Below are 27,678 nucleotides of genomic sequence, written 5' to 3'. Positions count from 1 at the left end.
TCTATTTAACATCGGCTGGGGCATTCAAGTATTCATTCAATTCACTGACGACAGAAATCCACTTTTCAGCCACGGAGCTATTCGAGCATCGCTGTATGGGCGTCTTCAACGTCTGAAAATCTGCGACTGCTGCGAATCGGTTCTCTGATTGGCTGGACATAGTCAGCAGTGGTCGATGTCGACGGCCTACTTTCCTGGTCAGAATGCTCACGTTTGTTCGGTCTGGTCAAACAACTGACACAATTTCAATTAGAATGGACTCGACGTTGCACACTGGTCCACACTCCGGTAGAATATCTCGGTAAATTTTTATATGAAATTTAGATGCTTTTCCCACAAGGTACGTGCTGTCCCGCGTACTTCAGCTTTGGATTACGTTCACACTCTCCGTGCCACTTCACTCCCAGACTGTGATGCAACTGTTATCCGTACCGCAGAAGAACAGAGTCTACAGGATACACGGAACATGTATAATTTTCTGACAATAAGCCACTCTTGTTGGGCAATGATCTTAGCGTGTGATGACATCCGTAACTTATATGTTACAGTCCTTAAGTATATGGTTCATTCTGGTACTTTGTTTTGTAAAATCGAAAAAAAGAACAGTCATCTTTTCTGTGAAAGAAAGGTATATTTTGCTTTTAGTACTCTGCACAAGTGTGAAATCCATATGTCCAGGCAGGCCACATCTGAAATGACTTTTCTCGGTTTTATTCAACATTTCAAATAGATGCATGGCATCGAACACTCTTGCTGTTGGTGATGGCAAGACTTTGGTGTTCTAGGACGTTTCCTCATTGGAAATGCATCATCTTCGTCATCATATTCCTCCTCTTCTGCTTCTTTCTCTTCTTCCTCTTATAGCGTCTGTTGTGACGGTAAAAGTATGCATCATGTATATGAATGTGTGGTGTTTGTTCTTTCGGACATGTTCGAAAAAAAACTGTGTCCGAGTGACGCAATGGTTAACGCAACTGACTAGTAAGCAGGAGATTTCAGGTTCGAATCCCGATACTGTACATATTTTCACTCGTCGCCACTGATTGCTTGTAATTTCCCGATGCACCTGACATCAATAATCACTTCCCTTTCCTTTCTTTACTCCCTGTCAACTTTCATTCCAATATAAAGTATATGTCGTTGCCGAATGGAGATGCAGTGCTACATCGAAAAAAGAAAAGGTATCGCCGTCTTGTTGCCAGGAAATAAACGGTCAGTTATTCGATAGCGTAGGGTATTTTATCGAATTATGATCTGTTATAATCATGTTATAATTCAAATTTACTAAATACAAGCAGGAATTGCCTTTATTTGTTGACACCATGCTAACCACAACTTTCTTTAATCAGATACGGAAACCTATTAGGAGCTTGCAGAATCGAAAACAAGTGATGTACAAAAAGCACACGGTGTAAAGTACACGCTACAATTATGCACAGAAAGTTTAGTTTATCGCCTGAGTTATCAAAACAATACATGTTGGATGCAGCATACATGCTGGATGAAGAAAGAGGAAGTTATTTCAAATGCTAATTTCGTAACGAAGTACCTTTTTTATTATATCAAATACTGTCTTCGTATTTGATGCGATGAAATGCTATTGCGAAGTGCTACAAAGAGACGTTCTTGTCAGTGCAGTCCTCGTGTTGGAGACTGAGGAGCTACATGATCTAACATGTCACACATACTACTGCTAACTTAACGCTAAGATAAAGCTGAAGCGGGCGTGAGAAGCCAAACAACCGATGTAGAACGATAGGTCTGTGCAGAACCAAATAAATGTAACAATTTTCACCAAAAGAATTATAAATTCATTAGGGGTACGTCTTAAGATGGAGTAAATATGAACATTAGACTTGAGGTCCAGCTTCAGTTTATTCATCCATCTTCGACCTTTGCACTTCTTATTGATGACGTAATAGGTTGTACAAAATGAAGAATGTACAGTACTAAAGAAATCAATGCAAATTATGTTACAACCAATAATAGTAAAGACATTACTCACTGTAAGCTAATTAATCGTACAACACAGTAGTGGGGATAAAATTGAAAAATACTAGTTACCATACATGTTTACGGATAATTAGTGTCAAAGAGTGAGATTTTCTTCTGTGCAGGTCGAGAACTATTCAGTTGTAAACAATGCTGGTATTAGACAGTTTTTTCGACATCCGTCAAAAATATTTGATAATACAGTGCGTTATTGCGAAAAGTTTAATGCCCAGGTATACGCAACTATTCCTAGTTTTGTTAAGTCTAGTAGTGAGCTAGCTAATCATTTTATTGCAGCATACATCATGTTAATGACCTGACCATCTTAATTTGTAATTCTGCTAATTCTCATTTATGTACTGTAGACAGTTGAGTACAAGATAGAAAGGACTGTAATAATAATCAACATTTTAAGTTTACCAACATATATGTTGTTTTTAAAGACACTACGACACGGGATTCATATACGAAGGTAACTGGACTCAGACTTTAATTTAATCATCCAGGTTTCCACCGACATCATTTTAACTCTAAGAAAGTGCTCCGCAATTAATGTCCGAGCTTCTGAGGCAAGCTTTAATTACTGCTCCAAAACATTGTACTAAATTAACTGCGACGCCTCTGTTTCGTTAATTAAAGCTCAGGTGTAAGATCCAATGATAACTTAGACAGCAATTACTTCTTCAATATATCTCCTGCAGTGTTATACTGCTTGAAACGATACTACCCATTCTTATTCTGTTCAACTAAGTATATGACTCCGGAGGATTGATGGGAACCAGTCAGCGTGAGTTTGTTAGATACACAGTTGAAATCTAACGCTCTGCATGGGCCCAAGAGAAAATTGATAAACCGGTAAATGTAAAAAGTACGAAAGAATAGTAACAGCGTTCACCACATATTACTTCTTACTAATGGCTAAAAACTCATTAACACTAGTGCCTCACCAGAAATACAAAAGGGGGGCAGAACAATTAAAAAGTTCGGCACATGCAGGAAGATAAGGATTTCAAATGACTGTTGTCATTCATCACTGATCTGTAAATTCCTTTGTCGCATAGGATATGTACTTGTTGAGCATCAGCTACTGACGTCCCAAGTCAGCACATCGAGCTTTGTGCAATAAGCAGTCCTATGCCTGCGACGCTAATTCCCAGAGACGACCGTTGAGGGGGGGACAAATTAGCGATACCTGCTAGCTCGGCGGAGACATCACCGGTCACTGGAGGATTGCCGGCAGTCATCTAGCCCTTATTACTCGTTAGAAGCGTCTAATAGGACACGAAGGCCCCCCAAGTGGGGCTAGCAAATAGAGCACCCTGTGTAGGGCTAACAAAAGTGACATCCAGCGCAAGTCCAACATGGATGTAAGGTGATATATTTGGTTTACTCATTCTAGGATTGAACACAACTGTGTTAGCTCTATTGACTTGTTTAATGTCGCAATATTTGCATAGAAATACATGCTTTTACACAGTTTACAATGTGACAATGTTGAAACAGTTGTCAGGATAACGCATCTCGTCAACATCAAAAAGTGAAATAATCCTAAACACAACAATATTAATTATTAACCCTCAGAGAGTTAAATTATCATAACACGACAGTATTAAAGTTTAACTATAAGTTTTTGTACAAAATTATTCTTACGATTTCGTTATGATGTTGGTCAGTACTACGATAAATCATCCGACTCCGGATCAAAGTTCGGTACTATTTTCAGGATGACTATCAAGTATACAGTGGATGGTTAATTATGTGACAAATTGAGCAAAAGATTACCCAAGGTCGCTCGAGTTTACAGTGGACACAAGCTGGTGAACCAACAAATGTACGCCTCTGCACGCTGTATTTACCTTAAGTTGCGATAAGCTGTCGTCTAATAGGCCTCTCTCTTCTCTGAAATTCCTATAAAACTAATTAAAACCTGTGCTGAATTTTTTAAAGCATAAAGTCTCCCTATGTTTCTTGTTATGCTAGAAAACATGTACTCATCCCTAGTCTTAGAATATGGTTATATACACGCGATTGGGTGGAGCAGCGTGCATATTATAATATCCTCTCAGTTATCACAGGAACAATTAACTAGTTGGCTGGTTCGTTTCTCCACAGTTGGAGATAATTGGTGCTACAGCTAATTTCTAGCTGGATGTCAGGCGCTGTAAACGCAGTGTTGGCCCAAATTACTCCTCTGCGTCGTACAGAGCGTTATGTGCTCCGTTATGCACTAGACCCCAGTTCAGAGAAGAGTCGTCCACGAAATTTCCGTCTTTTTTTTCTCATAGCCGAACTGTCTTCCCACCTGGGTTCTTTCGTTCTTCATGCTACAGCTTTTTTCGACCAATAGGAGCGTTACTCTTGTTTTGTGGAATGTCTCTCTATCACTCGCAAGGTCCCCACCATTAAACTGCGTCGAAACTTTGGCTCTTTACTCCTTCCTAGTGCGTTTCCGCCAATCGGACGTTTTGTGCCCACGCCAGACGTCAAAATGCGTAAATTGTCTCTCACGTGTGTGCCACTTGCTAGACACGTGATCGAAAATGCGTCAATGGTCTTTTTAGAATCCATTTGGAATTCTGAAACGCAGTTTTTAAAAACTGTCTTTCCTGTCCTCCCCCAGATTTCCCTTTAACTCGCTCTCCCCTTCTGAGTCACCTGGTAGGTCGTTGACCTAGCTTGGGACGCCCATTTAAGTGACTTCTGTTGTACCTCCCGTGGCGCAGCCTTACCTCTGCTCTCGCCCCTCTGAATTCCAAACTAAAACGCCTCTCGCTGCTTGTTGCTCATAGACATGCATTATATAGGAATGGTGTGTTAATTACCGTCAATTGAGTGTCATCCCTTTTTGCATTACATACTGATAGGCAAATTTGCTCATAACTGCCGAATTAAGTTAGGTGTCATATTCACCTTGCTGTTGCAATATATAAAGCTCTCTTGTAAGGTGCAAATATGACCATTTATTCTGCCACCTTACAAGGCATAACCACTGCACAGTTTAATATCTTGTAGAATAAGATTTCATTAGAGATGGAGATGAGCACGAAATTGGAAAAAAATGGAGTTCCATTTTCAAAGGAACAAGCCCAGTGTTTGTCTTAAGCTGCTTAGGGAAGCCATAAAAAAGTGCAATGTATTAATTTATTTTTTTATTTATCGATCTACTTAACCTGGCAACATGACCGGTTGGGAAACTCATTCATGGATTGCATCCAGTGCCTTAACACCATTCAATGCACACATTTCTACTGGAGCACTGGCTCAAAACAAGAAGGAAAGAAGATTAGGATGTAACGTCTCATCGACATGGAAGACATTACAGGCAGAGCACAAGCTCTAAATGTTTCAAGGACGGGGAAGGAAACGGGCCATGCGCCACACTGGCTCAAAGACGTGAAGAAAATCGAGTAATGAATTTTAAGAAAGCTTTTGTAACTTTTGACTGAATTGAATGGAACATACATTGAGAATATCAGAAGGAGATTTTAGTTCCCTTTTCCAGAATACTGTTCTTATAGCCAAATTTAAAGGTAGCTTTTACGTATTTCTAAATTACAGTACCATGTAGACCTAATTTTCAATGCAATGTAGTGCAGTATGTGTATTTTGTGACATAGTACCTTCCTATTCTCGAGAATGACCAGCTGTGTAAACAATGTGATTTCCCATTGTACTACGTATTCCTAAGCAGAATCGAATTACTTGTTTATCTTTGTCTGAGTGCTTTTGAAGTTTAATAATTACATTTGTGTGTGTACGTACGAGGCGTTCACTCTCGATTATTAACTATGTGGTGTCGATTTACATTGTCTTTGATGTATGTAAGTATTGTGAAGCAACGAAAACCTCATCGTTGAGCGTCCCGAAACCCACTCCCCACCCCTCCACTACCCCCCCCCTTCACTGTCTCTCTCTCTCTCTCTCTCTCACACACATACACACACACACAAACACACACACACACAGGCATTTTGAATGTTGTGTTCTGTTCAGATGCGAGCTAAATTGGAGTCTGTCAATGTTGTTGTTGTGGTCTTCAGTCCTGAGACTGGTTGGGTGCAGCTCTCCATGCTACTCTATCCCGTGCAAGCTTCTTCATCTCCCAGTACTTACTGCAACCTACATCCTTCTGAATCTGCTTCATCTCTTGGTCTCCCTATACGACTTTTACCCTCTACGCTGCCCTCCAATGCTAAATTTGTGCTCCCTTGATGCCACAGAACATGCCCTACCAACCGGTCCCTTCTAGTCAAGTTGTGCAACAAACTCCTCTTCTCCCCAATTCTATTCAATACCTCCTGATTAGTTATGTGATCTACCCATATAATCTTCAGCGTTCTTCTGTAGCACCACATTTCGAAAGATTCTATTCTCTTCCTGTCCAAACTATTTATCGTCCATGTTTCACTTCCATACATGGCTACACTCCATACAAATACTTTCAGAAACGACTTCCTGACACTTAAATCTATACTCAATGTTAACAAATTCCTCTTCTTCAGAAACGCTTTCCTTGCCATTGCCAGTCTACATTTTATATCCTCTCTACTTCGACCTTCATCAGTTTTTTGCTCCCCAAATAGCAAAACTCATTTACTACTTGAAGCGTCTCATTTCCTAATCTAATTCCCTCAGCATCACCTAACTTAATTCGACTCCATTCCATTATCCTCGTTTTGCCTTTGTTGATGTTCATCTTATATCCTCCTTTCAAGACACAGTCCATTCCGTTCAACCGCTCTTCGTAGTCCTTTGCTGTCTTTGACAGAATTACAATGTCATCGGCGAACCTCAAAGTTTTTATTTCTTCTCCGTGGATTTTAATACCTACTCCGAATTTTTCTTTTGTTTCCTTTACTGCCTGCTTAATATACAGATTGAATAACATCGGGGAGAGGCTACAACCCTGTCTCACTCCCTTCCCAACTACTGCTTCCCATTCATGCCCCTCGACTCTTATAACTGCCATCTGGATTCTGTACAAATTGTAAATAGTCTTTCGCTCCCTGTATTTTACCCCTGCCACCTTTAGAATTTGAAAGAGAGTATTCCAGTCAACATTGTCAAAAGCTTTCTCTAAGTCTACAAATGGTAGAAACGTAGGTTTGCCTTTTCTTAATCTTTCTTCTAAGATAAGTCGTAAGGTCAGTATTGCCTCACGTGTTCCAACATTCTTCGGAATCCAAACTGATCTTCCCCGAGGTCGACTTCTACCAGTTTTTCCATTCGTCTATAAAGAATTCGCGTTAGTATTTTGCAGCTGTGACTTACTAAACTGATAGTTCGGTAATTTTCACATCTGTCAACACCTGCTTTCTTTGGAATTGAAATTATTATATTCTTCTTGAAGTCTGAGGGAATTTCGCCTGTCTCATACATCTTGCTCACCAGATGGTAGATTCTTGTCATGACTGGCTCTCCCAAGGCCGTCAGTAGTTCTAATGGAATGTTGTCTACTCCCGGGGCTTTGTTTCGACTCAGGTCTTTCAGCGCTCTGTCAAACTCTTCACGCAGTATCGTATCTCCCATTTCATCTTCATCTACATCCTCTTCCATTTCCATAATATTGTCCTCAAGTACATCGCCCTTGTATAGACCCTCTATATACTCCTTCCACCTTTCTGCTTTCTCTTCTTTGCTTAGAACTGGGTTTCCATCTGAGCTCTTGGTATTCATACAAGTGGCTCTCTTTTCTCCAAAGGTCTCTTTAATTTTCCTGTAGGCAGTATCTATCTTGCCCCTAGTGAGATAAACCTCTACATCCTTACATTTGTCCTCTAGTCATCCCTGCTTAGCAGTTTTGCACTTCATGTCGATCTCTTTTTTGAGACGTTTGTATTCCTTTTTGCCTATTTCATTTACTGCATTTTTATATTTTCTCCTTTCATCAATTAAATTCAATATTTCTTCTGTCACCCAAGGATTTCTACCAGCCCTCGTCTTTTTACCTACTTGATCGTCTGCTGCCTTCACTACTTCATCCCTCAGAGTTACCCATTCTTCTTCTACTGTATTTCTTTCCCCCATTCTTGTCAATTGTTCCCTTGTGCTCTCCCTGAAACTCTGTACAATCTCTGGTTCTTTCAGTTTATCCAGGTCCCATCTTCTTAAATTTCCACCTTTTTGCAGTTTCTTCAGTTCTATATGTTCTGAGAGACAGTTCACGTTTTCGCCACCAGACGTCACTGCAGTGACGTGATTTCATAAAGAAGGCACTGGTAGGAAATTTGAAAATTAAGTATGGCCGTGGATGGTAAATTTAAAAACTGCTGGATGGTTGGAAACCAAATCAATTTCTTTAAAACTCAAGATCGTGGTAAGAGCTCAGTTGTGCATTGTAACCCTTACTCTATCCCTTTCCTTGTTTTCCCCATCGCATTCCAAATGGTTCAAATAGCTATGACCACTATGGGACTTAACATCTGTCATCAGTCCCTTAGAACTTAGAACTACATAAACCTAACTAACCTAAGGACATCACACACACATCCACGCCCGAGGCAAGATTCGAACCTGCGACCGTAGCAGTCGCGCGGTTCCGGACTGCAGCGCCTAGAACCGCTGAGCCACCGCGGCCGGCCACCGCCTTCCTCTCCAGATAACCAAAGCATAGTATTAGAAAGGTGTTTAACACGGCGCCAAATTCGGAAATTTTTGATGCTGGGCACACACACACACACACACACACACACACACACACACACTCAAAAGAGTATGTCAAATAGAGTCTTTATGTTGGATCTTGCCAACCCGTGGCTTATAGGGCGCCCAGAAAGATTCGGCGTTTCTCGGAAGGCTATACAACAATTAAAACAAATAACATTAGTAGTTTTATTTCTCTAAGGCAGGTTGACAACACTTAACTTGGATCTACAAAATGTTGTCGCAAACGAAGGATGATATACAATATAATTCAGAGTCCTGTGATACGTGAAATGTTCAGTCAAGTTGACACACGTCATTGATAACGGTCTGTAGACTGAGCCGATTTGAACGGCTGAGGCTGGTAGGAGCGGCACTTATATTCACTTCTTGGAGCAGGCGCTTCTGGAGCGGCTCCGTCCTTGTCAGTGGGCTGTTGGCTGACATTTCCTCACCGCCTTCTCTGGGTTTCGTTCTTAATCTTCGTTCCGACGCTTGTCGTTTCGACAGAACACTTTATTCTTTCAGTGACAACCTTTAAGTTTCTCTAATATCATTTCACACAGGGTAGCTCAAGTGCTTTTGAATGATCAGCTTCAAAATGCGTCAGTTCAATGTGTATTCTCCTACTTAACAGAAGGAAACTTTCAGATGAAATAGATAAAACGACGTTCCGTACGGTTGTATCACACAATAAATTAGTTACCACATTTAATGTCGAATTAAGTCGGGTGATGCTGAGGGAATTAGATTAGGAAATGACACACTTAAAGTATTAGGAAATGACACACTTAAAGTAGTAAGTGAGTTTTGCTATTTGGGGAGCAAAATAACCGATGATGGTCGAAGTAGAGAGGATATAAAATGTAGACTGGCAATGGCAAGGAAAGCGTTTCTGAAGAAGAGAAATTTGTTAACATCGAGTATAGTTTTAAGTGTCAGGAATTCATTTCTGAAAGTATTTGTATGGAGTGTAGCCATGTATGGAAGTGAAACATGGACGGTAAATAGTTTAGACAAGAAGAGAAAAGAAGCTTTCGAAATGTGGTGCTACAGAAGAATGCTGAAGATTGGATGGGTAGATCACATAACTAATGAGAAGGTATTGAACAGAATTGGGGAGAAGAGGAGTTTGTGGCACAACTTGACAAAAAGAAGGGACCGGTTGGTAGGACATGTTTTGAGGCATCAAGTGATCACCAATTTAATATTGGAGGGCAGCGTGGAGAGTAAAAATCGTAGAGGGAGACCAAGAGATGAATACACTAAGCAGATTCAGAAGGATGTAGGCTGCAGTACGTACTGGGAGATGAAGGAGCTTGCACAGGATAGTGTAGTATGGAGAGCTGCATCAAACCAGTCTCAGGACTGCAGACCACAACAACAACAACAACAACAACCACAACCACATTTAATGTTCTTATACCTCCACACCTCTACATCTACAAACATACTACACGGTCTCTCGCATGGTGCATGACAGAGGGTGCATTGTACCACTACTAGCGATTTCCTTTTCTATTCCACTTTCAAATGGAGCGAGGGAAAAACGGCCGTCTACATGCTTCCATATGAGCACTAATTTCTCGTATATCTTATAACGAAATGTATATTGGCAGCAGTAGAATCGTTCTGCAATCAGCCTCAAATGCCAGGCCTCTAAATTTTCTCAATAGCATTACATAAAAGAACTTTGCCTTCCCTTCAGGAATTCGAATTTGAGTTTACGTAGCATCTCCGTTATTATTACATGCTGATCGAACATATCGGTAACAAATCTATCAGAACGACCTTGAGTTGCTTCGAAGTCTTCCTTTAATCCGACCTTGTGGGGATGCCATAGTATACCGGCCTAACGACAAGCACGAAGATGAAGAACGCAAGAGCAGACAGCGCTCTGAGACGACATCAGCTAGTAGCACGTTGACGTGGACGTCAACACGACAAGAGCAGCCTCTACAAGAGGAGAATACAGGCTCCGCCCGTGCCAGCCTCGGCCGGACAGCAGAAGACGCTCGCTAGCAGACCCAGACCAGCAGAGCCGTCATCCTGACAGTTATACTGAGATTGGATTGGATTGGATTGTTTGGGGGAAGAGACCAAACAGCGAGGTCATCGGTCTCATCGTGTTAGGGAAGGATGGGGAAGGAAGTCGGCCGTGCCCTTTCAAAGGAACCATCCCAGGATTTGCCTGGAGCGATTTAGGGAAATCACGGAAAACCTAAACCAGGATAGCCGGACGCAGGATTGAACCGTCGTCCTCCCGAATGCGAGTCCAGTGTGCTACAACTGCACCACCTCGCTCGGTAGTTATACTGAGACAAGTGCCTTATATTAATTGCTTGTATGGACATTGTCTATAGCGAAGGGCATTGATTATTTGCATGTCACCCAACGCTTGCAACAACTCTTTGTTAACCAAAGTTAAGTACTGCCAATCTACTTTATTGTAATAAAAACCATTAATGTGATTTGCTTGAATTGTTGTATAGCTATCCGAGAAAGCAGTATCCTTTAGGCACCCTAAAAGTGACCCCACACACACAGTCAAGCGTTACTCAAAAATGGATCGCTCTAGTGTTCTACATGCCTTCTCCGTTATAGATGAGCTACACTTTCCTAAAATTCTCCCAAGAAACTGATGTCGATCATTCGCCTTACGTACTCGTTCCATTTCATGTCGTTCTACAACATTATGCCTAGATAGCACATTACTAATGCTGTATCCGAACATCACGGATTTTTTTCCCTACTCGTGTGCGTTAACTTACATTCTTGTGCGTTTAGCGCAAGCTGCCAGTTGTCTAAGTCATCTTTTATTCTCCTACACTCACTCAAAGACGGTACGTTCCTGTACACCACAGCATCATCAGCAAACAACCACAAATCGCTGCTCGCCCTGTCCGTCAGATCATTTACCGGTATGAAGAATAAGAGTGCTCCTGACACACTTCCCTGCTCCCCTCCTGACAATGCCCTTGTCTCTGATAAACACTCACCGCAGAGGACAACATACTGAGTTTCATTTTTTAAGAAGCCTTCGAGCCACTCACATGTCTGGGCACCTGTTTCATGTACTCTTATTTTCGTTAAAAGTCTGCTGTGGGGCGTCCTGCCAAAAACGCTTTCTGGAAATCTAGAAATATGAAATCTGTCTGTTGCCATTCATCAGTGTTTCGCAGGATGCCATACGAGAAAAGGGCAAGCTGTGTTTCGCATGGTCGATGCTTTCTAAATCTTTGCTGATTTGTGAACATCTCTTCTGTCTCAAGGAAATTCATTGTATTTGAACTCAGAATACGTTATGGAAAACTGCAGCAAACTGTTGTTGAGGATACTGTTCTGTAATTATCCGCGTCCGTTTTTATACACAGGAGGCACCCGCTTTTTTTTTTTTTTTTCAATCGCTTCGGACTTTCCGTAGGGCATGAGATTCGAGGTTAATGAAAGCTCAGTAAAGGGCCAATGACGCAGCGTACTCTCTGTAAAACCGAACTGGTATCCCATCTGGATTTGGTGACATTCGTTTTTAACTCTTTGCGTTGCTTCTCTATGTCAGATATACCTATTACCACGTCCTAATTACGGGAGTCTGTGCAACTGTAATTGATGGCACATTTGTACGATCCTCTTGCGGGAATGATTTCTTAATCGCGAAATTTAAAACTTCAGATTTCCTTTTGCTGTCGTCTATTCACTCACCAGACTGATCGGCGAGTGACTGAACAGAAGCCTTCGACCCGCTTAGCGATTTTACGGAAGACCAGACTTTTCTTGCGTTCTCGGTTGTATGCTTCAAGCATCGACCTTCTTACGGACGCAAAAAGTTCTACTAAAATTTGCCATGGACATTTTCACGTTCTTTTTTGAACCGGGAGTGCAACATCTCTGCTTCCTTGGCATGTTCCGAATTTTACTATTAAATCACGGTGGGTCATTTCCGTCCTAAATCCATTTATACTGCACGTACTTATACATGGCGCCGATTTACAATCAGTTCAAACTTTGCCCATAATTCGCTCCATAATCTTACGCAACTTTGTAGCTACAAGACAAATATTTTCATTACACATAGACTGCCTAACCAGCTACTCGAAACAGTTTTAGGGAAACATGTTCAAAAGTACTTCACAAAAACTGCCTGTCAGCCACCACCTGCAACTTATCCATAGACGTTCGAGTCTATACTCAATAAATTAAGGTCGTCTTCAAGTAATATCGCATGATTTGGATATTTCCGCGATACTGAGTGCAGATTTTCTATGAATGTATCGATGAAATCGGGCGGCCGGTGAAAGCATCCGATGAATAACTTAAGTCCACCTAGATCTGTTACATGCGTCCAGATAACTCACAGTCATATCAATTTGTGCCTTGATTGACTCATTTTTGTTGACTGCATTGAACACTTCTCTTCTATGGCGTCTAACATGTTTTTTCGATATACGTTCTATTCCTCGCTAAATATTTCAGAGCTTTCTACTTCGGGTTACACCCAGCTCTCACTTCCAAGAATAATTAGAGCGTAATAACTTTCCTGCAGGGCAAGAAAGTCAGTTATTTACGATTAATACGCTGTCTGATGTCGCTCTCTGCGTATTTACTCGAGAACGTTCGCCAAAGTTTCTTTAACTACCGCCTAACCTAAAAAAGACCAATGAGCACATCACAAGTACTCTCATACCCGAGTACCTGCTACCTTTGCGTAGTGCACATCAGGCCTTATCATGGTGAGTACTAAAGTTTTCGTCACCATTACGCAGGTCTAGAAATCTGTAGCCAAGAGCAGCACAGAATCGACGGAGCATTTGTTTTAGACCCTCCACTCGGCTCCAAAGCAACGGATCCCGATGAGTTTGGGGAAAAACACTGCAAACTATGAGCTCTGCTTCCACCACGTGCGTGATGCCAGCAGTCTTCCGCTAGCCGCGCGTATGAACTGGGGTTTGACTCACAATCCAAGCGGCAGACGTCATTGGTGCCTACGTGACCCGCAACTTCAAGAAATGATTCAAATGGCTGTAAGCACTATGGGACTTAACATCTGAGGTCATCAGTCCCCTAGAACTTAAAACTACTTAAATGTAACTAACGTAAGGGCATCACACACATCCATGCCCGAGGCAGGATTCGAACCTGCTACCGTAGGAGGCGCTCGGTTCCGGACTGAAGCGCCTACAACGGCTCGGCCACAGCGGCCAGCGAACCGGAACTTCCAGACGACTCCAGCCTGGAGGCTCGACAGCAGCAGGCAGGGCCTCCTTCACATCTTGAGTGAGTCCCCACCGGCAGACCCACCGAGTGCACATTCGATTCCCTTCCGGCCCTGGACACTATTTCCCAAAGGAGCTCTATAACGCTCCCGGTATACAGCAACCATTTACCCTCCCCCCTCTCGTGTCCATGCTCGGACATTGCTGAAGGAGCGGGTACAAGTCCACTCACAGAGTGAATGATTGAGTGCGTTACCACTCGACACTCAGCCTGTGGTGGCAGTAGCTCCACAGCATCGGGGACCCTACAACGTGCCTCGACAGCAGAACCCGAGGGAGAATCAAACGACACCCAACGAATACCATGCAACACGCCGGTTTCTACGTCACCAACACACCCATAGTCTTCAGCTGGTGTGGTGTAATATTTCTGGCTTATTCAGCCATCATATTAGGCTCCAGGAAGCTATTCCCAGGACAGTGGAGATGCAAGAAGCATAGAGATGGCGCAATGTGGGATGAGGTACCGGTGACAGATGTTAGATTCGGTACCATTCCCGTGACAAAGACCGCCTGCATGATGCTGCTGTTCTGTGATTGGCTGCTGTGCTCGGCGGTAGGGCGCCAAAACGTTAAATTTTAGTTGCTATTATTAATTAAACCTGTCATCCAAATTACTTCATGTTTTTAAATAAACATCTCTCAACAGCCAGCTATCAATCAGTCATTTCAAAATTATTAAAATCAAAGTATTACTAAAACAAATGACTGACGATATTATTGCCGATGCACTTCGGTGGCGTTCGGGTCACGCCGTGCTGGCTTGGCGCGCGAAGTGTCTCGGGCAGTCCGGCTCTCCAGTTCTGACCGTTCCAGTAGACAGACATGTTGTCTGTTACAGCAGTATTTGTTTCATGCAATTTTATTTACTTCAGTTCCGACCGTCGCTAGGTACAGACATCATGTCTGTAATAGTAGTATTTGATTCATGTAATTCTATTCTCCAGTTCTGACAGTTCCAGTAGACAGAAATGTTGTCTGTGGCAGGATGTATTTAATGTTATTTTAGCCAGATATAATGACTGTGGAAAGCTATGTTCAATACGTTGTGATTAAGAATAGTTTCTCGTGTCTATATCAAGAAAAACGCGAGTGGCATCCCAAATGAGTTTAGTTTGCCGGCCGGAGTGGACGTGCGGTTCTAGGCGCTACAGCCTGGAACCGAGCCATCGCTACGTTCGCAGGTTCGAATCCTGCCTCGGGCATGGATGTGTGATGTCCTTAAGTTAGTTAGTTTTAAGTAGTTCTAAGTTCTAGGCGACTGATGACCTCAGACGTTAGTCGCATAGTGCTCAGAGCCATTTGAGTTATAGTTTATTCGTAGCATCAGTTCCTTGTGAAGTTAATTTCAGCCCCAAGAAAAAGAATCCACGACCTCCGTGCTGTTTTCTGCTCTGGGTACATCATCGTCATGAAGACAGCAAGTTAGTGAAGTGTACAAGAACTTATGTATTCCACACGGGGCAGTGGAAACATCTAGGCACCTCACGTGTACTGCATGCACAGTACAAATGCGCTCAGTGACACGCCATCTGCAGTAATGCAGAGGAGGTAAAGAAGGATGAAAGTATTAAAAATGGTTCAAATGGCTCTGAGCACTATGGGACTCAACATCTGTGGTCATCAGTCCCCTAGAACTTAGAACCACTTAAACCTAACTAACCTAAGGACATCACACACATCCATGCCCGAGGCAGGATTCGAACCTGCGACCGTAGCAGTCGCGTGGTTCCGTACTGAGCGCCTAGAACCGCTAGACCATGAAAGTATTAACACTATCTCACTTTTATTCCTTTTTTCTTGCCGTAGTGGCCAGCGCTTTCTGCGCCTGCTACTAACTCAGGAACTAACTACAAAGCATAGAAAGAGAGTGACATACGTAATTTGCAACCTATCTGACGTGTCATCAACTGAAACTGACGCCTTGCTGAGATGTGTAGCTGACCGCTCAAAAAAATAACATCTGTGATCCAGACTGAGAGTCTACGCTCTAAATTATTGCTAATCGAGATTACTCATTTAAAATATGGAACGACCAAAAAAAATCCGTTTGAGGGCGCTGCTGGAGCGTGGATGCAACGCAGCGCGACTCCGATGCGGATATACAAGCACCGACCAATAGTCAGGGGATTAGTGTGGCATTCGTGGCTTTCTGGCGTGAGTGCCGTAAATGTGGAAACATGAACTATGGTCACCTTACCATCGAATGCGTCCAAACAGCACCATCATGCAGTTATTCTTTTCTTCGCTGCCGAAGGAAAAACAGATGTACACATCCATCGGAGAATGAAAGTGGGTACGGGGCAGGACGTCTGTCGAAAACCGCCGTTGCGAAATGGGGAAACTGCGACAACTCGTGCTGCTGCTTCATAACAAGGCACGCACCATATCGCAAATGTCGAAACGTGTAAGTTACGCCAATAGAAGTGTGAGACACTCGGTCACCCACCCTGTAGTCCTGAACAATCAACACACGACTACCACGCCTTTGGTCGCCTAAAAAAGAATTTGAAGAGTAGAGGACTCCTATCGAATGAGGAAGCGCAGTAGGTTGTTACGGACTTCTTCATACATTACGACACAATTTGTTACCAAACGGATATCTTCAACCTGATGCGTCTGTGGGATGATTACCTTAACGCTCACAGCGATTTTGCCAGTTTGCTATACCGATTCTGGACTGTACGGGATTCGAAAGGAAACTTTGTCACCCCCCCCCCCTCCCTTATACAATAACACGCACGGAATGTAAGAATTAAACTGCGAAAAAACGCACAAAAAGATAATTTTCTAACCCTCTGTTCTCCTACTTAGTCACAGGCGCCAACTCGAAACTAACTGATCAACTTACTCATCATAAATGCCTGTACAACTACCCTAGTTACTCCTTTTTTTATATAAAGCAGGTGGTTACGTGTTAACGTATGTGGAGGTGGTTAGGTGTTAATGTATGTGGACAACTTGTTGACAACTGAAAATCTGGCATGTTAATCACAGGAAGAATTGTTGCTTATGACCAAGTTACGGTTTGTTGCAGATGCAAAATGTGTGAAGTATCACGAGGACATTTGAAGCTCTGAGGGCAGACTTACACATAGCTGACAAAGAGTCATGGGACAGCGGTATACACATACGCAGCTAGCTGTAGTATCGCATACACAACGTATAAAAGGCAGTGCACTGACGGGGCTGTCATTTGCAGTCCGGTGATTAAAGTGAGAATGTTTCGAGCGTGATTATGCCTGCGCGACGGGAATTAACAGACTTTGAGCGAAAATTAGGTGTCGCTATGATTTTGCGTTTGGTGAGAAAATGGATCCCATGTAGCGCGCTCATTTTCGATCTCACGCCCGCGAGAATGAAATACTCGCAACATCTCCCATATCTCCTAAACCGCTCGAGACTTCGAAACGAAACTTTGGCGAATGATGGCACACAAGGATGAGAGTGTTTTGGCAATTCTTAAACACACGGAACTTTCTTATCTATGGCGATATATCAGTACTTACACTTCCCTTTTTATTTATTTCACTCCAGTGTTATCGACAGCCAGCGAAACAACAGCTTCCTAGTATGAAAATAAATATGAAATTTCTTCTTTTATGTTACTGCAAACAGACACTATGAGGTTTTTCGTAGACTATTGAGCTCTGTGGTTGCCAGTTATTTGTTTAATGAGCACTCCGTTTTGGAATTCTGGCTGAATAGCTGCTGTGAAATGAGTTTTGCAAATTACACTGTGACAAAGGAAGTACAATTAAACCAGTCACCAAGAGAAATGAGGCCGTTACTCACAAACGGCGATGCTTCTTCGAATGAGAAAAGAACTGACACGAAAATAGATTGCCAATTCCGTTGGAATTTTGGTGGAATCCACGTAACCCATCGTATTTTTAACACTGAGTGACTCTAATGGTAACTTACCAAAGGATTTTATTTTATTCCTTCTCTTGATCTGAGCAGTATTAAAATAACGACGACCGTTCCTTCAGGCGGAATGATTGGCACATGCCAGATACTGGTTACTCATCTACGGCTTGCCAAACTGACAACGTGTAATTGCGAATAAAATAGTTGTTATTGAGAAAAGTGAACAACTGATCTGTCGCACAACACAATGGTCAGTGTATGGTCAGCAGCGGAGGATAATGCGCACGACAGGAATGCACGAGCTAGCCATTTGTGCCTTGTAAGTTGGAGTTCGAAAAACATTGTCATGAAAGTAGTAGATCTACCTCTGTCATCTGTACATTTCAACAAATTAAATATGTCTAATCATAACTCTCTTTTAGGATGTTCCTAGCCGGCCGAAGTGGCCGTGCGGTTAAAGGCGCTGCAGTCTGGAACCGCAAGACCGCTACGGTCGCAGGTTCGAATCCTGCCTCGGGCATGGATGTTTGTGATGTCCTTAGGTTAGTTAGGTTTAACTAGTTCTAAGTTCTAGGGGACTAATGACCTCAGCAGTTGAGTCCCATAGTGCTCAGAGCCATTTGAACCATTTTTTGATGTTCCTACTTTCGAAATAATACCGATCATTTTCTTCATTTGTGTAGCCAGTTGTATAATTAGTTTATTAATGCTAATAATGTGCATGAAACAATTGAAATGCTTTTTCTCATCACGGCGAAACAAATAAAACATTGTTATTTGTGACTGCTTTTCGACTGTTTCTAGCTTGCAGTGGAAATGTGATGTTCACATGCATGTAGTACACTGTGTCGTATTACATCATTACATCCATATCAGAGTAACCACAGTGAGACTTCTATACTTCATATCTTGAAAGCTTTTTAACACGAGTACAAAGGGATCACAGCTGTGGAGATTATGCCTTTCTAAATTTTTTAACAGATCATACAGATACGCCAGCATACTAGGCAGCGAGAAGATAACCTTGTTTTACTTACCTGCCTTGATTCTTAATCATATGATTTTATAATATTCCTTGCTTCCTTATTCACTACCCACTGTCCGTTCTTGCGATCTGAAAACATCGCGGAGGCATATGATACAATTCCAGCGGCCAATGGCTCATCTTCTTGACAGAAGCGCATTCCTGTCACGCGCATTTCCTCCGCTGTTGACAATACTCTGACCATTGTGTTGTGCGACAGATCAGTTGTTTATTTTTCTCTATAACAACTATTTTATTCGCGATCACACAATTTGAGTTTGTCAAGCCGTAGGTGAGTAACCAGTATCTGGCATGTGCCAATCATTCCGCCTGATGGAACGCTCGTCATTATTTTAATACTGCTCAGATCAAGAGAAGGAATAAAATCCTTTGGTAAGTTTCCATTACAGTCGCTCAGTGTTAAAAATACGATGGGTTACGGGGATTCCACCAAAATTCCAACAGAATTGGCAATCTATTTTTGTGTGAGTTGTTAATCTTTTCTCATTCGAAGAAGCATCGCCGTTTGTGAGTAATGGCATCATTTCTCTTGGTGACTGGTTGAATTGTACTTCCTTTGTCACAGCGTAATTTGCGAAACTCATTTCACAGCAGCTATTCAGCCAGAATTCCGAAACGGAGTGCTCATTAAACAAATAATTGGCTACCACAGAGCTCAATAGTCTACGAAAAACCTCATAGTGTCTGTTTGCAGTAACATAAAAGAAGAAATTTCATATTTATTTTCATACTAGGAAGCTGTTGTTTCGCTGGCTGTCGATAACACTGGAGTGAAATAAATAAAAAGGGAAGTGTAAGTACTGATATATCGCCATAGATAAGAAAGTTCCGTGTGTTTAAGAATTGCCAAAACACTCTCATCCTTGTGTGCCATCATTCGCCAAAGTTTCGTTTCGAAGTCTCGAGCGGTTAAGGAGATATGAGAGATGTTGCGAGTATTTCATTCTCGCGGGCGTGAGATCGAAAGTGAGCGCGCTACATGGGATCCATTTTCTCACCAAACGCAGAATCATAGTGACCCCTAATTTTCGTGAAAACTTTCTGTAAAATCGTTTCAGAAAGATAACAGGTTGTGCGCGCTTCTGTTCTGTCAGCGCAGAGCGTCGCCAGTCCGCGCCTGCGAAGTATGGTGAAGCTTCGCAATATGCGCTGCAACCGCGCGACTCGTGCGGCACGTGCGTGTCGCGGTGTAGTGCCGTGTCACGTCACACGTGCTATACGCGTCTCAATCTGCGGCTAGCCTAAGACTGGAATAATAATACACTACTGGCCATTAAAATTGCTACACGAAGAAGAAATGTAGATGATAAACGGGTATTCATTGGACAAATATATTATACTAGAACTGACATCAGTACCCAAAACAACCACCTCTGGCCGTAATAACGGCCTTGATACGCCTGGGCATTGAGTCAAACAGAGCTTAGCTGGCGTGTACAGGTACAGCTGCCCATGCAGTTTCAACACGATTCCAAACTTCATCATGAGTTGTGACTGGCGTATTGTGACGAGCCAGTTGCTCGGCCACCACTGACCACACGTTTTCAGTTGGTGAGAGATCTGGAGAATGTACTGGCCAAGGCAGCAGTCGAACATTTTCTGTATCCAGGAAGGCCCGTACAGTACCTGCAACATGCGTCGTACATTAGCCTGCTGAAATGTAGCCTTTCGCAGGTATCTAAGTGGAGAGCCACGGGTCGTAACACATCTGAAATGTAACGCCCACTGCTCAAAGTGCCGTCAATGCGAACAAGAGGTGACCGAGACGTGTAACCAATGGCACACATACCATCACGCCGGGTGGTTCGCCAGTATGGCGATGACGAATACACGCTTCCAATGTGCGTTCACCGCGATGTCACCAAACACGGATGCGACCATCATGATGCTGTAAACAGAACCTGTATTCATCCGGAAAAATGATGTTTTGCCCTTCGTGCACCCAGGTTCGTCGTTGAGTACACCATCGCAGGCGCTCCTGTCTGTGACGCAACGTCAAGGGTAACGGCAGCCATTTCTCCGACCTGATAGTCCATGCTGCTGCAAACGTCGTCGAACTGTTCGTGCAGACGGTTGTTGTCTTGCAAACGTCCCCATTTGTTGACTCAGGGATCGAGAAGTGGCTGCACGATCCGTTACAGCCATGCGGATAAGATGCCTGTCATCTGGACTGCTAGTGATACGAGGCCGTTGGGATCCAGAACGGCGTTCCTTATTACCCTCCTGAACCCACCGATTACATATTCTGGTAACAGTCATTGGATCTCGACCAACGCGAACAGCAATGTCGCGATACGATATACCGCAATCGCTATAGGCTACAATACGACCTTTTTGAAAGTCGGAAACGTAATGGTACGCATTTCTCCTCTTCACACAAGGCTTCACAACAACGTTTCACCAGGCAACGCCGGTCAACTGCTGTTTGTGTATGAGAAATTTGTTTGGAAACTTTCCTCATGTCAGCACGTTGTAGGTGTTCCCAGGCGCCAACCTTGTGTGAATGCTCTGAAAAGCTAATCATTTGCATATCAGAGCATCTTCTTCCTGTCGGTTAAATTTCGCGTCTGTAGCACGTCCTCTTCGTGGTGTAACAATTTTAATGGATAGTAGTGTAATAATAATAATAATAATAATAATAATGACAATAATAATAAAGCTGTGTGACACTAATAATGATTATAGTAAATGCCATTAATAAAGAAAATAGTAGTTGATACTTGTAACAGTAATGATAACAGTAGCAAAGGGCGTTAAAAGTTATGTATACTAGTATAGCATATTTCAATACATGTTTCATATTATGGAAGCGGAAAGGATAAACAAAGAGGACACGATTGAAATGACAGTGTTAGTGGCTATTAGTAAACAACAGAATTTAAATAAAGAAATCTCCTGACATGTGATTAGAGGCGGCCGTTAACTGTCTTATGAAAGAATTTAATGTCTGTGACTTTTTCAGGAAGAGTGCTCCAAAGTCGGGTTCCTGATACAGAAAATGATTTAGGGAACATGGTGGTGTCATGTGATCGTACAGAGAGGCTTTTACTTTATTCAGAATGAGTATTTCTGCTGTGCTGTTCACGTGGTAGTGAAAGAGTAGAACTTAAATGCGAAGGAGTGCAACGATTGAGAAGACGATAGAGCAGACATAGAGTTCGATAGTCTCTACGCTTATCGGCACTCAGCGATGATAACTGTACGTAGACGGGAGTGATATGTTCGAAATAGCGCACGTCACAAACATATCGCGCACGAGCGTTCGTCTCCAATTCTAGATTGCGTGAGCTTTCGCACGAAAGCCTTTGGAGTATAGCATCACCATAGTCAAGTATGTTGAAAATAATGCTATTAGAAATAGAAAGAACTCAACAGCATCTGATTTCAAGATTATATTGCACACGTCACATCATATAAGGATTTGGGTGCAATACCAAGATGTGATACAAAATGGAAAGATCACGTAAAATGAGAATTACGGAAAGGCAGAGGAAGACTTACTTTTGATGCAAGGGTTGTGTGAAAATGCAATGTGTCTGCATAGGGAATTACTTACAAGACCATATTGCGACCGTTTCTACAGCATTTTTCTGTTGATTGGCACCCATATCAATAGTAAGCATGAGAACTAACATCGAAAGAATTTAGAGATGCATAGCTCTGGTCGTAAAAGGTCCTCTAGCCCATAAAAATATGTAACACAGATTCTCGGGAAAATTAAATGGGTATCCTTCGATGAAAGACGACTTAGTTCTCTCAGAACCTGTTGGTTAATGTAGAGAACCCATATACCTATATTCGAAGAATACTCAGTGACTTCCACCATCGTATAGCCCGTGTATGGACCATGAGAATACGGAAAGAGAGATAAGGGCGTGTACAGAGGCATTTAGAGAATCGTTTGTCTCTCGATTAGTACGCTAATGGAACAGAAAAGAAATTCCTAAGCACTACAGAGTGGTCTGCGAAATGCATTTATTGATGCAGATGTAGATGTAGACATGCATAAAGACAGCAATGACAGACCAGCAAGATGCGCGCTGCGAGGCAGATGTGGAGATAAATGATAAAGCAGATACTAACAAGTAATGGAGCACAGAACTGAGAGGAAACCTTTGAATTTGATATTAAAATAATATCAGTGAGGCTGATAACGGTTATGGTGGTAATTCTGGCTATGGTGGAGCAGTTTTGATTATATTCACCATGTGAAGTTACATTTTGGCTTAAGGAGATTCTTTTGCACGAAACCATGTATCAACTTATGTTGCAATTGGCAGTTGCTACCACAGTTACTTTTCTATATTTAGCATTCCGTTAAACTACTCTGTTCACAGATTTACATTTACATCTACATAAATCCCCGCAAGCCACCATAATCATATGGTGCGTGGCGGAGAGGGTACCTTGTACTACTACTTGTAGTTTTCCTGTTCAACTCGCAAATGGAGCTTCAGTGCGAGCTCTGATTTCTCTGATCTCTCCTTCGTGGTTCTTACGTGGGATGTGTGACGGTGGAGTAGGATCATTCGGCAATCTGTCGTAAATGCGAGGTCCCGAAACGTTTTCAACAGTGTTCCGCTAAAAGAACGTCTTCTTCCCTCTAGGTATTCCCAACTGAAACTGAGTTCATGCAGCATTTCTGTAATACTCGCTTGGTGATCGAAACTACCGGTAAAAAATCTAGCAGCAAGCCTCTGAATTTCTTCGATGTCTTCCTTTAATCCGTGATCCCAAATATACCAGCAGTATTCAAGAATTTATCGCCCAAGTGTTGGGTATGCGGTGTCCTTTCTAAATGAGCTACTCTTTCCCAGATTTCTCCTACTAAACAGAAGCCGACAATTCACCTTCCCTCAAAGCAAGAGCACAATTTAATTTAAGTGCGACATAATTCATCTCAAATATGAAATGATGGTACATTAATAACCGCTGTAACCTCCAGAACGTTGAATGCAAACATGCATGCATTGTGTTGTACAGGTGCCGGATGACAGTTTGTAGGATGGAGTTCTACACCTATATGATCGGTCAGTAAATGTTTGTGGATGACGTTGCAGATATCGTACGATGACGTCCGATATGTGCTCGATTGGAAACAGAGCTGGTGATTGAGCAGGCCAAGGCACAATGTCCACACTCTCTAGAGCTTGTTGGGTTATAGCAGCGTTACGTGGGCGAACATTATCGTGTTGGAAAACACCCCCTGGAATGCTGTTCATGAATGGCAGCACAACAAGTAGAATCATCAGCTTGACGAACAGATTTGCAGCCAGGGTGCGTGGGATAACCAGGAGAGTGCTCCTGCCGTACGTAGAACTCGAACTCCAGACCATAATTACAGGTGTAAGTCCAGTGTCTCTAGCACACAGACAGGCTGGTTGCAGTCCCTCGACTGCAATCCTTCTAATCAACACACGACCATCACTGGCACCGTAGCAGGAATAGGTTTCATCACGAAAGTCAACAAACCTCCACTCTGCCCTCCAAAGAGCTTTCGCTCAACACCACTGAAGTCGTAAATAGAGGAGGTGGTTCGAGTTCAGTGGAGTACACGCTGCAGGCCGTTTAGCTCGGACTTGACCTTGAAGTAACCGATTTGTGACAGTTCCTTATGTCAATCTGGTGCCAACTGGTGCTCAGATTGCTGCTGCAGATACAGTACAATGCGCCAGGGCCACAAGCCGAACACTATGGTCTTGCGACCGCTCTCAGCAATCATGTACAGTGGCTACATTTCTATCAAGACCTTCTGCAGTATCGTAAAAGTACCATCTAGTTTCTCGTAGTTCTATTACAGGACCTCGTTCAAACTTAGTGAGGCGTTGACGGTGGTATCTTTGTCAGCTTAAACGCATTCTGGACTGACATCAACTCACCACGTCCAATTTCAAAGGTAACTACCGCTCACGACCGTTACAGCATTTATGTAAAGCAAATCAGATTTGCATCCTCATAGTGACGTTACTACTACGAATGGCGCGAAAGATGACTAGACATATCCTTCTGATGTGGAAAAAGGCCTGCTAACTTTAGTTTACGTCGCACAACTCCTTCTTGGTGTTGCAATTTTTCTTCCGGCAGTCTATTTAATTGGCGTCGCTGTATCAGGCAGCACACTGATAATGATATTTTAGAACATTACAGGATTAATTTCCACTAATATGCATTAACTTACATTTTTACACACATGGAGCAAGCAATCATTAACAACACGAGATGGAAGTTGTATAAAAGTCATTCTGTATCCTACTGCAGTCACTCAGAGACGACACTTCCCGTGCACGACAGAGTTATCAGCAAACAGTCGCAGATTGTTCATTCCCCTATCCGTCTGATCATTTATATACAGGGTGTAACAAAAAGGTACGGCCAAACTTTCAGGGAACATTCCTCACACACAAAGAAAGAAAATATGTTATGTGGACATGTGTCCGGAAACGCTTACTTTCCATGTTAGCGCTAATTTTATTACTTCTCTTTAAATCACATTAATCATGGAATGGAAACACAGAGCAACAGAACGTACCAGCGTGACTTCAAACACTTTGTTACAGGAAATGTTCAAAATGTCCTCCGTTAGCGAGGATACATGCATCCACCCTCCGTCGCATCCCTGATGCGCTGATGCAGCCCTGGAGAATGGCGTATTGTATCACAGCCGTCCACAATACGAACACGAAGAGTCTCTACGAACATTTGGTACCGGGGTTGCGTAGACAAGAGCTTTCAAATGCCCCCATAAACGAAAATCAAGAGGGTTGAGGTCAGGAGAGCGTAGAGGCCATGGAATTGGTCCGCCTCTACCAATCCATCGGTCACCGAATCTGTTGTTGAGAAGCGTACGAACACTTCGACTGAAATGTGCAGGAGCTCCATCGTGCGTGAAGCACATGTTGTGTCGTACTTGTAAAGGTACATGTTCTAGCAGCACAGGTAGAGTATCCCGTATGAAATCATGATAACGTGCTCCATTGATAGTAGGTGGAAGAACAAACTAAAATGAGCTCTAACATGGAAATTAAGCGTTTCCGGACACATGTCCACATAACATCTTTTCTTTATTTGTGTGTCAGGAATGTTTCCTGATATTTTGACCGTACCTTTATGTAACACCCTGTATACAGGGAACAAGAGCGGTCCTATCATTCTTCCATGGCGCACTCTTGACCATACCTTTTTCTCCAACGAACACTCACCGTCCAGGATAACGTACTGCGGTCTATTACTTAAAATGTCTTCGAGACACTCACAAATCTGAGCATGTATTCCGTATATGTGGACCTTTGCTAACAATTTGCAGTGTGGCACTTTAGGTCAAACACCTCCCGGAACTCCAGGAATTTGCAGTTTTCACAAGTTACGAGTAAATTATATAAATGCTGTTCTATGTTAGACGTTGGATAATACTTGCAACTGTTTTCCAGTATGAATTGGCATTCTTTGTTAATTATTTCCTCTCACATTAAACAAACACTCTCCCAATACGCTATACATACAAAATGATGACATGTTTCTGTCATTCTGAAACACGGAGTAGTACTGAAGTTGGACAAAATTCTCAGTTTTTTTAACGATTTGAATCCTGTTTCATATTTCTTGTACACAGTATCTAAAGATACTTCACAAAATATTCAAATCAAATGAAACGAATGTAAAACACGTTTCTAGGCATTGTGATACTTAGTTTTCCAGTGTGAAGTTACAATATGGTCGATAAGTACCAGCTTTATATAAGACCACCCACCGCACAACCACTAACGGGAAACAGTTATAATGACCATTAGGGAGAGAATTCATTAGTTTAATGAGCAAAACGCTACGATCGCCTCTGCCAGTATCTGTATATTGAGCTCGTGTATAGAAAAATTAATTTGGTGCAGGATAAGTTATTTAATATCCTATACGATGATGAATATCGAGAAAGTATCCGGTTCCGCCGCGCGGGGTAGCCGCGTGGTCTGTGGCGTCTTGTCACGGTCCGAGCAGCTACCCCAGTCGGAGGTTCGAGTACTCCTTCGGGCATGGGTGTATGTATCGTCCTTAGCGTAAGTTAGTTTAAGTTGGATTGAATAGCATGTAAGCTTAGGGACCTATGACCTCAGCAGTTTGGTCCCATAACTCATTACCACAAAAAAAAAATATCCGGTTTCAAGTATGATGTGAATTTACACATCTAACACACTACCGAATTATTCGCAGGAAACAAGGGAAAATTAGTGTAATCACTCAAGAATGTCGACTGTTTATTTAGATTGTATAAAGAATATCCTTAATACTCCACATGCTACGATTCTTTAGGTTGTTCGCTTTAGTGACTCTTGATCTTTCTACGACGCAAAACCCGGAAGTTTCCACGCATTTGATGTTCGTATGAGTTATCCTTAGTTCAGCTTCAGTTCTTTTGTATCAACGTACTCAATGTTTCTTAAATAATTCACAAATACAGTAAATATCATTTTTTCTGTCATGTTACTGTTGACGTTGCTGATTACAATCCCAAAACTGAGAAACTCCTGGTACGCGAAGGATTTTCGAAACAGTAATGACTCAAATTATAATAGCTTTCACAACCAAACGTTCAATTTCTACTGCGTATCAGAGAAGCGATTATCAATTCGAATATCTATTATATTACCGATGACTCAAGATTCTACTATCAGCAAAGTATAATGAAAGCAATACATCTATGATTCTATAGGCATAGCATAGATTCCTTTCGTTCACAAGAAATGTCCCTATATGCGATGGATTGGAAGTATGTTAATCAATTCCACCCCTTACTCTTTTTCGTATTCTGGTCACATTAACTCAACATTGCTCCTCCGAGAAATACATTCACAAACTTAATTTAAT

The sequence above is a fragment of the Schistocerca cancellata genome, chromosome 4 (assembly GCF_023864275.1).
Source record: "Schistocerca cancellata isolate TAMUIC-IGC-003103 chromosome 4, iqSchCanc2.1, whole genome shotgun sequence".
Lineage (NCBI taxonomy): Eukaryota > Metazoa > Arthropoda > Insecta > Orthoptera > Acrididae > Schistocerca > Schistocerca cancellata.
Note: the sequence above shows the minus strand (reverse complement) of the source record.